This window comes from Aquila chrysaetos, chromosome 12 (genome assembly GCF_900496995.4).
Source record: "Aquila chrysaetos chrysaetos chromosome 12, bAquChr1.4, whole genome shotgun sequence".
NCBI classification, from domain to species: Eukaryota; Metazoa; Chordata; class Aves; order Accipitriformes; family Accipitridae; genus Aquila; species Aquila chrysaetos.
Window position 1 is genome coordinate 10603250 of NC_044015.1, and position 16039 is coordinate 10619288.

At 48.8% G+C, this 16039-nt stretch overlaps 1 long non-coding RNA gene across 1 annotated transcript in view; it reads left to right on the forward strand.

Annotated features, from left to right (window-relative positions):
- The window catches only part of LOC115349462, a 36070-nt gene that overhangs the window by 452 nt on the left and 19579 nt on the right, over positions 1–16039 (forward strand). Inside the window, exon 2 of the long non-coding RNA XR_003926093.1 lies at positions 267–344. This is a non-coding gene — a long non-coding RNA (uncharacterized LOC115349462). The remainder of the gene's footprint in view (positions 1–266; positions 345–16039) is intronic.

Sequence of the window (16039 nt, forward strand, 5' to 3'; positions counted from 1 at the left end):
CACCTGCTCGTGACGGGCTGTGGGCCAGGTCCAGGCTGCCTTCGGCAGGCTCAGGGAGGTGCTGCGAGGGCTGGGGGCAGTGGGCGAGCGTGGGGGTGGCTTGCTTTAAAATGCCTGCAGAAACGTGAGCCTCGGTAGTGCTGGGGCTGTTTGCTTTTTGTTTTAAAAAAGGCTGTCGAGGCCGATGCAAACTCGGAGCACCTGGCTGGGCAGACACTGCCAACAAGTGCCCTGAGCGCTGCTCACTAGGCTCTCCCTCCTTCCAGGGCCAGATGCCTCCAGGTTTGGTTTGCAGGGCTGCACAGGTTGGAAGCGACTGGCTGAGCCTGGGATGCCATGCTGGGGTGAGTCTGGCTGATCGCAGCACACAATTCCAGTGGATTTCCTGGGGATCGGGCTCCTACTCCTGGGATGCTTCTGTCTCTTTCAGTGTGGGGAGAGGGATCCTCAGGCTGTGCTGGGGCTGTGGCCTTGCTGGGTGTCCTCACAGCTCTGCGTACTGTAGCCCTGTGCCCATACACCTTCCTGTCCCTCAGGATGCCTTGGGCAGCACTGCTCATGGGGGCAACCCTTGGTAGGGTCAGTGTGTTACTTCCCTGGCTTTGTAAGGGCTTTTTGCCATTCTCCAGTCTTTGGAGTTGGTTTAAATGGGCTGAGCGGTATGCAAAGCTCTCACCTTGGGTCTTAAATATCCTGCTTTTCTGATATTGAACATGGTCTGTCCTGTTCCTCAGGCAATCTCTTTTGGAGGAAAATTATACATGCAGGGGACTTCTTGCTTGTATAAGTTTGCAGATCTGGCAAATACTTTTAGAAATAAATCTTGTTGTTTTGGGATCACTCCTCAGATCTTTATTTTCTGACTCTACTTTTGATCCCCCTCCACCCCCCTGAGGTTTTAAGGAGTCAAGTAGCAAAGTTTTCCTGAAGTAGAGTGTGCTGCAGATACCCTTAGGAGAGGCAGCTCTGCATGCAGCTGTGCATGTGGGGTTACAGGAGTTTCCTTGCTTGCATGTGACCTGTTGCACTCTTTAGTCTTGGTACCATGGGGGTGAGGAGGTCAAGAGTCACAAAAGAGTTAAGAGGCTGAATCAACCTTGTTTGGTGCACACCTGATGCACATGAGTTGGGTGTCAGGCTTCAATGAAGGAGCTAAAAAAAGAAGAGGCTCTGGGTGATGCTGGTGGCTTCTTGGAACAGAGAGGGTATCTCGTTTCTGGTGAGATGTGATCTTCTATTAGCTTCTTTCTGTGGAAACCTAGAGGTAGGGCAGCTGTCTGCTTGGAGTAGGAGGGCTGGAGGAGCTTCTTTTTTCCTGTGCTGCTTTGGGTGTTTCGGTGGTGGTGACTCTCCTGGGGAAACCAGATGCTTGGGAAGTTTGCCTGTGAGTTGCTTTCTTGTGGCCTCCCAGTGAACGCGAGGTAAACTGGGACTGAGACTCCCTTTTCCTTCCCCATCCTCTCCTGAGAGCACTGGAAGTGCATTAACCTGATGCTAATTGTTAGTCTGACTGATAGCAGCAATTAGGGTCTGTAATCTGAGATCAAGTCTGCTATGAGGAGTGTTGTAACTGCTGCCTGGGGGAGCTCTCTGCTAAATACCCTGAGCTGGGATGCTTCGAGGAAGCCCTGGGTTGCTCCTAAATGCTACCAGCTTGTAGAGGGAGGTGTGTGTGTTCCCACTGGGCTGGGCTAACTGTGCCCAAAACACCGTGATTTATTTCAGAATTACATACTTGATTTCCTGGTGAGATGCCGCTTCCTCACTTCCCCGCCGCACGGCAGCATCCCGCTGCCCAGCCTCTCCTGGGCAGGGTTGCTGAGAGGAGGCACTGCTGTGCCTGGCTTTGCAGTTCGGGCATCTGCTTCCCAGATGCTTTCAGTCTCATGAGGGTCCCACTGGGCATGGCAAGGCCATGCTCATTTAGAACTGTTATTTATTAAAAGAAGTGCTGGGTGGTGACCCTGTCTCTGTCCCTTCAGCTCCTGGTGACATCTGTGACGTAGCTGGCCTTAAGAGGTCACTCATTTCCCCTTGCTTAATGATCTGCTGTAGAAAGCAAGCTTTCATTGCTTGCTCGAGTGTCAGTGGGACATGAATATTAATGAAACCTCAGTGGTCCTGTGGTGCTAACTGTCACAGCCATGGAGGGCTCATTTGGAGCTGCCGGGCAGTGCGTGGACCTCTGTGATGGAGTGGTAATAAAGTGTTTGTGAACTCTGCTCTGAGGTGCTGCTGAGGACTTTGAACTTGCAGGCTTCTGGCACAACACCATGGGACTGGCTTGATGTTTTCTAAAGCAGGATCTTGTACGGCAGCCTCAGCATTAGCGGGAGAGGGACTCTCAGGGATGTTTTGGGTGCTGCAGGTCGGGAGAGTTTGTTGGTTGCAACTTCAGGTGGCAAATGGTCTGGTTAATGGAACCTGATGTCCTCCAAGGCCCTGAGCTGGGATTGGGGCAAGGGTAGATGCAATGCAACATCTATTAAAATGGCCTCTTTGGGCTGCTGCTACCAGGTGGGAATCACTGTAAGGATGGGATGGTGGCTGTTACATATGTACAAAGGAAGAGCATAATTCTGAGTCTATGGGAAGCAGGCTTTTGCTGTGTTAATCCAGGCAAGTCCCTTCCAGCTTCTGCTACCCTGTGTAGAAAAGTTGGGGTAATGACTGAGGTCTTGTAAATAAAACAGTTGTCTTTGGAAAAGTGAGGCTTTTTACATACTAATCTGGAATATATTACACAGGCAGTGCACTGTGCCTTTTAACAGGGTGTGTTTAGTATTTGTGCTTGAATGGCAGCAAAACTGCTCCCCAAAAGATTATCTTGGAGAGAGAACCCTGGGTTTAGGTCTCTTGCTCTGAACCCTTATGTGTCTCCTGAAATGAGTGCCCAGGGTCAAGCTGTGTGGGGTAGATGGTTGGTGACTCTTATTTTCTCATCTGTGGAGAAGAATCTGCTTCACTCCTGGAGTAAAGCAGACCTGACTCGTTCTGCTTTCGCTTAGAGCGATATCTTCTTCCCCTCCAACCTGGGGTGTTCCCTGGCTGTAGAGATCACAGGGGCCCTTCTACAGGGATTTCTGCTGAATCAGGGCCTTAGGATTTTGGCAGTGTCTGGTATATTAATGGACATCCTCCCTCAAAACCTTTGTATACCGGTCCATGTAAGAATTGCCCTATTGCTGAACAGATTTTTGCACTGTGCTATATTGCTACACAGAAGGACTGTTCTGAATCCTCTGATCAAAAGGAGTGTTACGTTTCCTGCAGATCCTGCCAGGTATGGCACAGCTGAGCTCGTTTAACTTTAAAAAAATGGTGGGATTTGTCTGTGTTGTCTCCAAGCTATGGCTGTTGCAGGCTGTCATGTCTTAGCAGTGTATAAAGTCTGCTTGCATTCTGCAGGGTTGCTCACCTCCTTCATTTAACGCCCAAGGAGGAAGTGCGAAGGTGGGAGCCAATGGCTGTGTGTTAGTTGTTATTACAGCGTCCGGCAACTTCATTCAAACTGGCTTCCTTTTACAGTAAGTGAGGTATGAACAGATCAGAAGGCTGATCCTTCCCTCTTGCCCCCCAAAAACTTGTGGAAGAGCTTGGCTGGTGCAGGAGCATCATGTGCCTGGGGAGCTGGCAATCAGTTCTGTGACCTGGTTAGCATGACCTGGGAGGGTTGTGGCTGAAGAAAGAGGAAAAGGGACATTTGCCATGGCAGGAAGACTAATCAGCTGCTTTTAGGAAGTATGCAGGATGGTTTCATACCCCCCTCATCTTTGCTCAGACACACTGGAGATCCTTAGCCCCCAACGATGGTAGGAAAGACTGACCTACAAAATCCTCTCTGAGCCTGTGCCCATGCACCAGTGTTTCTGGAGTATAATCCATGTGAGTAAGAAGCAGGAGGGGCTGCTGTACCTGCAAGCCCTGAGGGACCTATGCCACTGCTCTTGGAGATTTAAAGTTCTGAATATGACCTCAAGGATGTGGATTATATTCATGGAGGAGGAAAAAAAGGCAAAAAAAAAAAATGTTAGAAGCCTTTGGCAGCGTAGGGTAAAAGCATCACCTTTCTTGACATGTTTGTCTTGAGCAGAGATTGTATCTAGTGGTAGGATGAAGAGAAGTCACATACTGTCTGGTGTTAATTACAAAGGGAAAACCGCATGAAAATCAAGTGAAATTGAATCCCACTACATTTGATATTCCCAGAGTTGAAGGCCTCAGTGCATCTCATTAGTTTAAAAACCCTGATGGAGAGAGAGCTCAGCTTCGAACAGGAAATTGATATGACTTTGAGACCTAGGAGAGGATTAGCCGCCTGCCTGTGAACTTGTCCAAAGGAGTTGAACATGTAAATGTTCCCGTAGAGCAGTTCGCTGCGAGAAGGCGTGCTGGCTAATTAAGGCCCTGGGGACTGCACAGTTGCAGTGAGGGAGGGATAAGGTCTGTGCGCATGGAAGGTCCTGCTGCTGTTTTCTCTTTGCGGTGGAAATACTGCATGGGCTATGTAGACAGGCCTAAAGCTTTGGGTGTGTGGGTTCTACTTGGATGTTGGTAAAAGGCATGCTTTGATGTGCTTCTTGGTGGGCTTTGCAGGCGCTGGGTTAGGATTGAACTAAACAGGCTATGGTGTTTTGGGACTAATGTGTTGGCCCATCTGGCAGAGATGTCTGTGGAGGGTGTGTGGCTGGGAGGCGAATTTGGGTTTTGCCCACAGGTGACTTAAGGACTGGCTTTTGAGCCAAAGAGTTTGGTTCTGTTTTGGGACTCTGCAGAGATGCTGAGGGCTTAGAGCTCTGTGGATGTCATATTTGGATGCCAAAACACATCTGATTGCTGTGACCCAGCATGTAATGGTATGAAAATTGCAACACCAAGGCAATGTTCTTGCTGTATACAGAAAGCTGCAACTGCTTTTGTGTTTTGTTTTGGTGCTGGGTGGTTTGTTGTTTTTTGGGTTTTTTTTGTTTGTTTGTTTGTTTGGTTTTTTTTAGTGCTTGAGCTGATAGGAGATATTTGCCAGGGAATGAAGGCCATTAGATATGCCGTGCCTGCCAGTTTGTACCTGTGAGTCTATCTGCTTTGGGCCCTGCTGGATTTACCCTTGCAATAAAGTGTTTTGTAACAGCCATATGTGGAGAAAGGATATTTCCCATTTTCTCTTGCAAACACCAGCCGTGCTGTGTGCAGTCTTAAGGCGAGGTGCTAATGATGAAGAATCCACAACTTGGTGGCACACCAGGGTTTTCAGCAGTACTTTTGCTCCTTTTGAAAATGAAATGTGTTTGTGGGCTGACTGTGATCTCTGTGGCAGGTGGAGTTTGCAGACCGTACCAACGTCGTTGTGCTTCTTGTGTATTTGGCAGGCAGTTTCTAGCTGGAACATTGCAGTCCACGGGCAGGGTTGCTGGAAGGAGGGCTGGCGGGACTCTTTGCTTTTGGTGGGGTGATGGAGGCTGTGGAAGCCTGCAGGGATCTGGCTGTCAGCATGATGCCTCTGCTTTGGACAGAAACCCCTACCCAAGTGGCCAGGAGGTGACAATCTCTGCATCCCTCCAGCACGGGCCTCCTCAGGGGAAAATCTTGTCTCTTATTGAAGCAGTGGCCTGTGGCAGGCTGTGCGGTCGTGTATGGGCAGGGATCCTCCTCACTCATCCTCTGCCTGTGCATCTCTCAAGCCCTGCTTAAAATAAACAGACCTTCAGGTTCTCCATCGGAAGAACAACTCCAGTGCAGAGCCCCAGAGGAGAACCCTTGTCCTAGCACAGTGCATTGCTCATGCTGATGTTGCAGCTGGAGAAGATGTTGGCTGGAGCAGGGAGCTGTGCTTTATGTGATTTGATGGTGTTGCAGCTTCCATCTGAGGATAGCCTAGATTGGGATTCACCAGCTTGGCAAAGGGAGGAGGACTTGAGACACACCTATAAAATCACCCAAAGGGGTGATTAGGAGGCAATTGTTTGTTGTTTCCTGCAGGGCAAGAAGCCAGGGCTCCCCACCAAAAATAGCAGGCTGCAGGTTTAAACCAAACAGCATTACATGCTACATGAAGGGGGGGCAGGAGTAATTCAGCCCTGGAAACTTGTCCTGGGATGTTGTGGAGGCCAAAAAATATCATGAACCTTTAAAAAGGAATTTGGCAATTTCATGGCAGATAACTCTTGACGATGGGCCTAAACATAGCCCTGGAGTGATTTACAGCTTGGGAGCTTGTGAGTGCTGGGCTGCTAGGAGCTGGAGAAATGTCCTGGGAAAACGCCTCCATGTTCCACCTTCTGTTCAGCTCTTTCCATTAGCATCGAGCTTGGTTGCTGTTAGAGACAGAAGGCTGAACGAGAGGGACCTATGGTCTCTTGGCTGACGGCTCTCATGAGTGGACAGAGGTGGGTAAATGACCCTACCACGCACCATCTGAAGCATGACCCTCCTTTTTGGGAGGCTGTGATCAAAAGAGCCATTTCAGGTCTAATGCTAGTGATGCGTGGTTCCTTGGTACAGACAGATACTTGAGTGATTCCTCCAATGCCCATGCCTGCCTGTGCAGAAGTTGAAGCTGTGTTTAGGGGGTTGCTTGGTGACAGTTCTTCTGGGCAGGTTTAGGGAATTAAACAGTAAGTAGGATTAATAAAAATGTATCAAAATATGTAAACATATGTATCACATCTCTTTGATAATGAAGGAGCAGTTAATAAGTATTTGCAATCAACGTTCATACCTGGAAGCTTTCTCTGAAAGCATTTCTGAGGCTGCTCAAACAACCCATTTATTTACATCATTTTAACAACCTGTTTTCTCAAGGCAATTGAAATGACTTGCTTAAAGAGCTGTCTCCCCTCCTCCCCACCTATGACATGCTCCATTTTACTAAGACTTTGCTCAGTCTCTGGCTCCTGGCTGTGTCCTGAGCTGCTGGGCTGGATCCTGGACCTACTGCTGGCTGGGTTCCTGCTCTGCTGGAGGTGTTGGCAGGGCAGGTGGAGAGCCTTAGGTGAGGGTGAATAACTGGCTCATAATTGCTCACGTGGAGATCCCTACCCAAAGGCCAGCACAGACGGGGAGTCAGGAGCTGCATGCCCTGGGTGTATGTGTGCCACTTGGAAACACATGTACTGATTGGAGGAGTTCTTGGTTTGGCAGCTTTGGGAGCAGGGCACTTTTGCTATCCTGCTGAAACAATGCTTCCCACTGATGTGTCCTGAGGACTCATAGAACACTGTTTTTCTTAGTCACCCAACCACCGTGCCTGGTGCTTTTGGTGCCTTGATGAGCTGTTGTATACATCCTGGTTCTTCTCTGGCATAGAGAGAGATGCAGGTCCCTATCTGCTGCTTCCAGGACACGTGGGCATCATATGGGTATGGATGTCTTTCTTTGGGCTGTTAGAGCACTAGTTCTTCCTCTTCACAGACAGCATTGTGGGTGGCTGGTTCCCAGAGCAATGATGTGCCTTCTTGAAGACTATGATTAGTTGGGGGTGGTGCAGAAATAGTCTAGATCTCCACAATACCAGTCCAGCAAAGGCACTGCATTGTCTTGGTCCTAGCACAAATGAGTGTTGGGCCTGTGCTTCTTCCTGAAAGAGCTCTGGGGCCACAGTGTGTAGTTTTAAAAAGTTGCTGTTCCACCTCCCAGTCTGGGCACATCCCAGGACAGGGCTTGAGAGGTCAACGCAAAAAGTGGGCATGATCCCTGCCTGTTAACAGTGACAGGGTACTCTTGTCTAAGGAAAGATGGCAGATGATGAGTGAAAGCTTCAGCTTCCAGGGCTCTTCCCCACATACTTCTTGCAAGGATTTCAGTGCTCAGGCTGTGCTGTTGCTTTGCCTTTCCCTGAGCCCTGGGGAGCTGGGAGCCATGTGACTTGTGGTGTTCCCGTGTTCCCTGGGGTTATGCCTTGTCACCCTCTCTGACGATGTGTTTGGGCTCTGCTTTGTGGGATAACTAATAGGGCTGTCAGACCCCTTGTCCCAACAACCTGAGAAGATAAATAGTCCAACATGCACAGCCACCTTCACAGGTCCTGAGGCCCCGGCAGGAACCAGCACCATGACAGATGGGCTGACAAGCCGGGCTGACACAACTGGGTCAGCATGAATGTCGAAGGGGTGGAAGCTGCATCTCTATCTCCCCTCCATTTGGCACCCCAGTGCCTCTGGGCCAGATGCTGGCCACTTATCACCACCTCCTTCAGTGACTGCTGTAAGCTGGCAGCATGAGAGCCTCGTCTAGAAGAAAGACACTAGTCATGGTCCTAATGCTGCTCTGTGGAGCTACCATCTGCCCTCTCCTTGGATGCCACTGTCAGGGCAGCCTGGGAACATAACCCAGCACTGATGCTCTGTCAGATAAGCATCTGGTTAGACAGTGCTCTACGCCTCTACCTTCCTGGCACACCATGGTGCTGCCTCCCCTCCAAAAAGGTGAGCTTCATGTACCTGCACATTATTTATACATATAATTTTTTTTTTTTTTTTTTTTTTTTAAGAGAGCTCCAACTTTGTGCTTTGCGGCTTGATGCCTTTTCCCTTGCCTGGCCTCCTGCAGTCTCAGCACTGTGTGCCTCTCCTCTCAGCTGGAGCCAGCTTTTGTGTGCTGTGGGAAGGGTTAGTTGTTTGGAGAGTACTGTGCAAATAATCACGAGTTTCTGCTTTTGTAGATGGGTGAGGAAAATTTGGCAAGGCGGCTGTGAATGAGTCTTGTGAGCATCCTGGAGCGGTGAGCTGAGAGCCCTGAGCCAGTCTCACTGTGCAAAATCCATTAGCCACGAGCAGAGCTGCTTCTGGGCTCAGCATTCAGTACCTGTTATGGGCTGAATTAGTCCCTAATTTCTGTCCCTTACAGTTAAAATGACTCAGACATTTCTTTTTGAGATGGGGTATTGCTTCTGACTAAGTACCCTACAGCCATGGCTCTACTGACTATTAAATTGTTCTCAGAAATGCAGTGATCATCTTGTCTCTGGGTCAGTGTATGCTGGTGCTGTCACCTGCATGTTGCTGTGGGGCTAGAAGAGGTGCTTTGCTGTGGGAAAGCAAATGCTGAGACACATCTGAGGACTCAATGGCTGCAGGCTTAATAAGATCAATACCACCTCTGCAAAAGATTACATGGTATACTAGGCAGCAAATAGACCACTTCTGTTGGATTTGGAAACCATTTATAGAGTCTATTAGGGACGGTAAGGTAGAAGGGATGTATCCGGAGTGAATTGCACAGACACAGTAGTTGAGACTCCCACATTAAGGGTTTTGCAGTCTATTAAATAATGGAATTAAAAGCAAAATAAATGAGAAAGTTTTATCCAAGAAGCTTTACCTGCAGCCACGTCATCAGTTGACATGGCAGAGCTGGACTGTGGCACCCTTCTGGCTGCTTCTGCTGCCTGTAGAAGGGCTAACCTGAAGCTAAGGCAGTGGCTTGACTCTGCCTGAAGGCTGAAGCTTCACTCTTGCAGAAAGAACAGAGGAGAAAAGAGCTGCCCAGAAGATGAGTGCTTGCTCCCCTCTCCGTTGGCCAGTGCTGCCTCCCTGAAGCCTTGAAAGGTGTCGGGAGGGGGTGTCTATCAGGCTTCTGTCACAACAGAGAAGAGCCAGTCAAGGGGCAAGCTTGGACATCCCCGCTGCTCCTACCCAGCAAGTTATTGGGTCTTCCACCCCACTCTTGGCAGGTCAAAAGGTGTCTTGTGCTGTGGAACATCCCGTTTTCCCCTGCTCCATCTCTCGTGCCATGCCATGTGTTCTGCAGCTAGTGTTAATGCTGCTGTCGTACATGGCCCACGGTGGGCTGGCTTGAGTTGAGGAGCAGCTTTTGGGAGCAGCCTCTCTGGGCTGAGGCCACTCTGTTGGCCTTGTTTCAGCTGGCCTTGTGCTGCCATCACCTCCTGCAGTGTGCCCTTGGAATAATTAACTCTAATAACACGTGAGCAATAGCCTGCCTGGTCACCCTGCCCCAGGGAGTGAGGCAGGGCGCTCAGCTCCTATCATTTCTCTGGTGCTCTGTCCAGTCTCATTTGAAATACCTTGCAGGATGAATTACAGTGCTCTAAGGGAATCTACAAAATAGGATCACAGGCCAATTGAATCCATCTGCAAAGTATGGGAGGATGATATATCACCCTGTGGATGGATTCTGCCCCCTCGTCTTTTTTTTTTATTTATTTTAAAAGACTCTTGGACCTAGTAAGAACAACAGATACTTAGGGAACAAGCTCTGTGGTGTAATGAGGAGCTGGATCAGGCCCTGCTGACTGAAGGTGGGTGATGCAGAAGGGAAGTTGATGCAGAGGACGTACGTGGGAGGAACTGTGCAGCAATGGGTAGGGAAGCAAGGCAAAGATTTATACCATGGCACTGGTCAGCCTGGTCCCTCCAAAAGCAGAATAATGTTATGTGAGTGTCTGGGAATGTTCTACAGGGTAAATTGTGCTGGGAGAGGCAGGTGCTGAAAATGTTTACCAGCCGTGGGAGGCTTTAGGGACAAATAACAACCTGCCCAAGTTGGTAGAAGCAGCCTCAGTAGGAGCCATGCAGGTGCTGTGACCTACGTGGAGGTCTTGGGTAACCTGGACTGTCTCAAACAGCTCTGTGTGCTGACACGGGGGCAGCTGAATGCAGCCCTCAGGGTTGGAATTAACAATTCCTGGCTGGCTGGCCTGGCTGTGCTCCCCAGGGAGTGTGGTTGAGGTCACTCACCTTGGCTTTTGGCCCTGGTGTGGTTGGACTGCCAAGGAAGGAGTTAACCCCCTTGCAGTTTGGGTGGATTGAGGTTGGCCTGGTGTTAGTTACCAAGCCTCCTTTCTCCTCCAGCTGGGATGCTCCAGCTATTGCCCGAGGGGGAAGGGAAATGAGTTAAACCCATCTTCAGACACGTTTGTATTGATTCTGTCACTTTCTTGCTGCTTGCTGACAGGTGATGGATGGCTCATAATGCGGCCGGCACAGTACATTACGTTTCCCATCCAGGGACTCCTAAATCATTTCAGATTTTCAAATTCCCTAATCAATATTTTATCAGTAGCAGAAGAAAGCGGAATGGACCCATTTCTCAAGAGGTAGAAGAGTGAGTGTGTGTGGATGTGTGCCTGCACATATATAGGCATGTGACTTTGTACATTTATAATCACAACTAAAGCACTGTTAGCACAACAATTATAATACCTGCAACCATAAAAATAAATACAGAAGTAGGGCTGGGAATGTTGCTTACATTTAAGTGACTTCAGGATGAAGCAAATTAGAGATCTGGCTTTTTTATTTGAATGCGGATTAATGCTTAGTGGGGTTTGAACTGCCAGTCGCTCCATCCTTAGGCAGGGTGCAGGGAGGTCAAGGCAGATGGAAACATGCCTAGTTTTGGGGGCAGGAAATCAGATTTGCAGCCTCCTATAATGCAGTGAGGCTCAGATCTGTCACCCGCTGCTGAAGCAGTAATGGGGAAATGTCCCTCGCGAGTCTGTCTGGAGTTGAATTATGTGGGCCAGGTGAAGTTGTAACTGGTCAAACAGAGCATGGTGCTGCTTTTCTGGGACCGGAGTGCAGTGGGCAGGGAGGGATCCTATTGCTGCCATGGTGTGTTGGCTCCTGGCAGATGCTGGGACACTGGAAGACTAGGTGGGAATGTGCTTGCAATCATGTGTGCTTGAGCTGGTCCTGAGCAAACAGCATGTGCCTTTCTACTCTTCTGTTGGCACTTGCTGTTGCAGTAGGATGTGATCCAGGACCAGATGTGGGACCTGGTGTGGTGGGGCTGAATAAAGCTAGAGAAAGAAGTAGTGGTGCTTTTTGGAGGAGGTGCAGGTGGGCTCTGTGATGTTAGGCTACTGCATGAAGTGGCTAGTTCCATACTGAGGGCCAGATGCAGTGACTTTGCATGTCCTCCACACTGGGCAACCTTCACCCATAGCTCCCAGTTCCTGCCTGGCATCTGGCTTTCTACCAGGCTTTGGGATGGAAAAACTCAGGGAAGAATGGAGCTAGTTCCCTCTGCTGTAGGAGGGGAGGCTGTGAGAAGTGAAGGAGGCACAGGGCTTCGTTCCTTCCTCTGCAAGATGATCCTGGTGAGACAGCCAGGCAAGGGGAGGAGGAGCATGCCTGTCTGCCCCAAAGATGTCTGCTTTCCCCAGATCCTCCCTGTGCTGGTGGTCCTGCACGTGTGGTCCCTGCATCCCCTGACCTTTTCTGTTTAACAACTTCTCTCCATTGAAAGACCTGTTCTCTTAGACTGGTTTTTTTTGTTGTTTTTTTTTATTCCCAGGCTGGATGTTTTCCAAGTAAAAGATTTATTCTTAAGATGTCCCATCCCCCGCCCCCTGAAGAGAGCCTCCAAACAGCACAGATGTGAAGCTAAACATAACCCTCCTTGTTACTGTCACCTCTCCTCAGTGTTTGCCTGGGTGATCTGGTGTTGTCTTCGCTTCTGAGTGTTGTTTCACAGCTCAGTTGTAGCTTGCTGCTGGAGAATGCAACATGGGTTAGCTTGCAAGAGAGAGCGGGGTTACTGGTCTTGGGAGCGTGCAGCTGGAGTTCTTGGGTTGCGCTTGCAAAACCCGTGCTGACTTTCTGTCCCCATCCCAGGCTGTGTGGGGACCCTTAGCCCTTTCGGCTAGTGTGGTGGCATAGGCTGCGTAGTAGGAGGGCTAGACTCTGCTGATAGAGGTAGTTTAAGTGAAAACCTGTTGTTTAATAGAAGAAACTTCCTACCTTTCCGTTCCGACCTCTGCATGGTCTCTCTTAGGGGGAGAAACACATGTGCTCACCTGCTCTTTCCCCAATGCAATAGCTGCCTCACCACCAGCAGGGAGATATTATACTACTATGTTTTTGTACCAATATTTTTCTGTATATTCAGAGTTTTCTATGGGCTTGGTCTCAGAGACAGGATCCCAGCTGTGCAGTGCTGGGTGCCCATATATAGCGGAGGTATGCCGCTATACCCTTTTCTCTCCCCATCGTTGCAAGCTCTGTCTGGTTTGGCAGGGATGGGGAAGGCCTTTGGTTTGTGCTGTCCAGATTGCTCCCTTCCCCAGAGGCATTACGCTTAGCGGGAACCAGCCCTTGGTTGATCATTGCAAAGGGATGCGTGGAAATAATTGATTTCCCTCTTCTGAAAGCCTGGGCCTGATCTGCTAGAGCAGGAATCCTTCTAAGGGCTCCTGCATACTTCACACCCATCTGTATAGTGGAGGCAGGTTGTAAAAGACTGCTTTTCTTTTATCCTTGCTTAAAGAAGAAAGACTTAATTAAACCAGGGACAAGTTACTGTTTGCTGTGTCATTTAATGGTCTTGTGGCCATTTGGAGTTGGGTCTGAAAGGCCTGTGGTGAAGTGGAGCTCCTTCAGCCACGCTGTGCTGGGCAATGTGCGTCTGCAATTGCTGGAGCAGAGCAGGAGAGAGGAAAGAAGCTACTGAGGCACCTCCCAGAGAGAGAAGATATTTGTCATGTAGCTGTCACCGCTCTTCAAAGCAAACCTGGTCACCCAGACTACCTGCTGCCTTCTCTTTTTAATGTGCAATAGCATGAATTGCCTCTTCCCCTCCTGCTTTGGTGTTAACCTCTGCATGTTCTGATGCTTTTTGAGGATATGTCATGTGTTTCACTGTGAGCAGGACAAGAGTCAGACTCAGACCCAGACCTTGGTGCTTCACAGCTTTGCCACACATGTATGAGTCCCTGTCAATAGCTCATCTAGACAACTGCTGCACTTAGCTGATAAACTCAGTCCTTCAGCAGAAGAGATGAAGCCCATTGTTTGGGCACAGATGGCCTTAAATACTGTCTCTTTGGATGAGAGATGTTCTGAAAAACTGTGTGGCTGAGAGAAAAATGGGCCCTTAGTATCTGAAAACTTTGCTATGGAATTGTGTGTTGCAGTTCTCATCTTCATGGTTGCTGTGCCTGGGAAAGAGGGGAGAAGCTGGGAAGCTCTCTGCAAGCAGTACTGTGAGGTATAGCTCAAACAGGAGGGGATGGGATGAACTGACTCCCCAAAGGCCAGTGCTTAACCCCCATTTGTCCTTAGGATAAGGAACATGTTCAACCCTGAAGCTCCAAGACACAGCTCCACCCTATATCTTGAATGCTTTTAAAACATACTTGGGGGTCCTGGAGGGATCTCGGGTTAGGACTGGAATTTGTGTCCTTCAGGATAAAACCCTGTGGCAAATAGGAGATCTCAGCTTGGCTCACCATCTCCCTTGGCTGGCCGGGCCGGGGTATCTTCTCCCTGGGCAGTGGGACAAAGCTACTTGTGGTGGTACAGCTGCTGTAAGGGCAGAGGCCTCTTTTCTGAGTTACCCTGTCCTTTGCTGTGCTAGAGACTCTCTAGATACCTAGAGAGTTCATGACAGAGCTGGCAGTTGCCAGCCTGACCAGAATATCCTGCAAGAAAGCAAATGTTGGGTAGCTTAGAAATGCAACACAATGGCTCTGCGTGGCTTTCAAATGAGCCGTGGTGGCATAAAGGGGAAATGCCCAGCTGGCTTTAATAGCTGGTTTAAGGGAAGTCCCTTTGTTCATTTAGTCTTTGTTTAAAGTGGTCTGGGGAGGTGAAATTTTCCTGCTTCATCTGGGTCTAAGCTGGGTGCTGATAAGCAAAGAGCTGTTTTTCCCCGCCAGCCACTTCTGCCAAGCCAGAAATAGCCTGCTGCAGTAAGCTCACCATAGCAGCATTTCTCATTCAAAAGTTAATAAGCTTTGAAATTGGATTTTAATCAACTAATCTTTGATCCTAGGCACTAGAGCTCGATTAGGAGGGTCCAGTAAACCAAGTTCCATCTTTCTTCTGTGCTGTCTTTTTTTGCCCCGCTCTAGCAAAGAAAGGGCTGGGAAACATTTTACCATTTTTGAGGACTTGCATGTTTTAGGGTTTGTGTTGCCCCTGCTTTTTTGATCTGATCCATCCCATGGATGAATGGAAAAACTGATCTCTGGTGGACATCTGCTTTTCCAAGGCTGAAGTCTATAAGTGTTTTTTAACAGCTCCTTTTGGGGAAAGTGCTGGAGCTCTTTGAATACAAACCTTTATTAGAAATCAGATGAGGTGGGACAAGAGATAGAAGAACTGCTGTGGCCCTAACTGTATTCCTCCTATTCCCAGAATCAAAATAGGGTACCATGAATCCTGTGTCCAACAGAATCATGAAATAGCTGAGGCTGGAGGGACCTCTGGAGATTGTCTAGTCCAACCTGCCTGCTCAAAGCAGGGCCAGCTGAAGCAGGCTGCCCAGGATCACATCCAGTCAGCGTTTGAATACCTCCAAGGATGGATGTCTCTCTGAGCAACCTGTTGCCCTTACAGTAAAAAAAGGTCTTGTGTTTAAATAGAATTTATTGTATTTCAATTTGTGCCTGTTACTACTGAGAAGAACCTGGCTCTGTTGTCTTTATTCCCTCCTATGAGGTATTTATGCACATGGATAGGATCCCCCTGAGCCTTGTCTTCTCTGGACTAAGCAGTCCCAGCTCTTTCAGCCTCTCCTTGTATGTTGGATGCTCCAAGCCCTTAATCATCTTCATGGCAACCATCTGGTCTGTCTCACCCCTTCCTCCCTGTTTGGAATCATGTACAAGCTTGCTGAGAGTGTGCTGTGTCATGTCATCTAAGTCATTGATGAAGGTCATTAAGGGCCCTTTCCTCCTCTCTTCCTTTGGGAATTTTGTCAGGCAGCAAATGATACTATAGCTGGACTTCAGGGTTACATAGTTACACTTCCACTCAAGGGATGGGACTCAGTTCAGACCTTTCCAACTTGTTATTCAGCCTCCCCATAAATCTGAAGAAACACTCCTGTCTTGGTTTACCCTCCAAAGACTTTTCTCTTGATCGGATAGAGTAGAGGCTGATTTTATTTTTTAAAACTATATTTAGATTTTGGTGCACAGGCACCCGTTTTCTACAGAAATACTGGCTTAGCGAGCTCCCCGGGGACCAAACACAGTTCCTTCCTGTGCTTGTGTAATGGTCAAATCAAATGGGAGAGGTTTCTTTCGGCATCAGAGTAACCACACAGAGGCACTGCGCTGCTTGCATGCTGTAGTCTT